The following is a 1518-nucleotide window of genomic DNA, read 5'->3' as shown; positions in this document are numbered from 1 at the left end:
GTGGGGGCTCTGACTTCACTTTTCTGGTTGGCATTGCTCTAGTAGATGGCCTCTGGGGTGGCTCCAGCCCTGTGGCAGGTCTCTGCTTGGACCCCAAGTTTTTCCATGCATCTTCTGAAATCTGAGTGGAGGTTGCCATTCCTCCACTGCTCTCATGTCCTACTGGTCTGCAGACTTAACACAATGTGGATGCCACCAAGGTTTCAGGCTTCTACTCTCCAGAATTGCTGCACAAACTACACTTGGGGCTGCTTGAGGCAGGGCTGCTCCAGCCAGATCAGCTGGGATGCAGGTTCCTGAGGGCAGCTGTGCTCCAGTTCTGTCCTCCGGGACAACTCAATCCTTCTAGGCCTCAGGGTCTTTTATGGTAGGGGCACCCTTTCAGTCTTCTGAAATGCCTGTAGGGCTTTTTTCCCATTGTCCTGGTTATTAGCATCTGGCTGCCTCACTGCCAAGCTAATGTCTTTAGTAACCTGTTTATCTGCTTCACTCTTGCATTTTTTTCCAACTCTCTGCTTCTCTACCACCTGGCCAGGCTGCAAATTTTCCAAATCTTTACACTCTGCTTCCCTTTTAAATTCTGGCTTTACATCATGCCTTTGCTGCTATAACTCAGAATAGGCTGTTAAAAGTAACCATGCAGCTTCCTTAATGCTTTGCTTCTTGGAAATTTCTTCTGCCAAACATTCTGGTTCACAGCTCTTAAGTCCCACCTTCCACAAAGTTCAAGGGTATGGACACAATGCAGCCAAATTCCTTGCTATGGTGTAGCAACAGTTATCTTTTGTCCAATTCCCAATAAGTTCCTCATTTCTATCTGAGACCTCACCATCCACATGGTCTTTACTGTCCACGTTTCTATCAACATTCTGGTCACAACCATTTAAACAATCTCTAAAATGTTTCAAACTTTCCCTCATCTTTTTGTCTTCTTCTAAGTCCTCCAAACTCCTCCAACCTTTGCCCATTACCCAGTTCCAAAGTTGCATCCACATTTTCAGGTATCTGTATAGCAACACCCCACTCTTTGGTACCAGTTTTCTGTATTAGCCCATTTGTATTGCTATAACTGAAATACCTGGACTGGGTAATTTCTAAAGAACAGAGGTTTATTTGGCTTATGATTCTGGGAATACGCAGGCATTAGATGTAATCAAATTATCACATTACTGATTGTAATAATTTTCTTTGTGATCCAAGCAAGTGACATTGTGATTACAAAGCGATTTCTTTGTGATCGCAAAGTGGCTACTGTACTTGACCTTATGAATACTACAAGAGCTTGAAGGTGGGGTGGCTACTTCTAACTACATTGAATAATTTACATTAAAGAAATGACAAGCTTTGGGTTTTATATTGCTCAGCTGGAGGTAAAGTCTGAGAACTAGAGAGATACTATAAAAGTCTTAAACTACTCACTCATTTCTTGTTGTTACAGGCTGACCTCATTGAGGTAAGACAAATAATATAATTGTGCAGTCTTCTGAATTACTTCAGTAATTGAATTTGCAGTTTTAC

This window comes from Cynocephalus volans, chromosome 4 (assembly GCF_027409185.1).
Source record: "Cynocephalus volans isolate mCynVol1 chromosome 4, mCynVol1.pri, whole genome shotgun sequence".
Classification (NCBI taxonomy): Eukaryota; Metazoa; Chordata; class Mammalia; order Dermoptera; family Cynocephalidae; genus Cynocephalus; species Cynocephalus volans.
Note: the sequence above shows the minus strand (reverse complement) of the source record.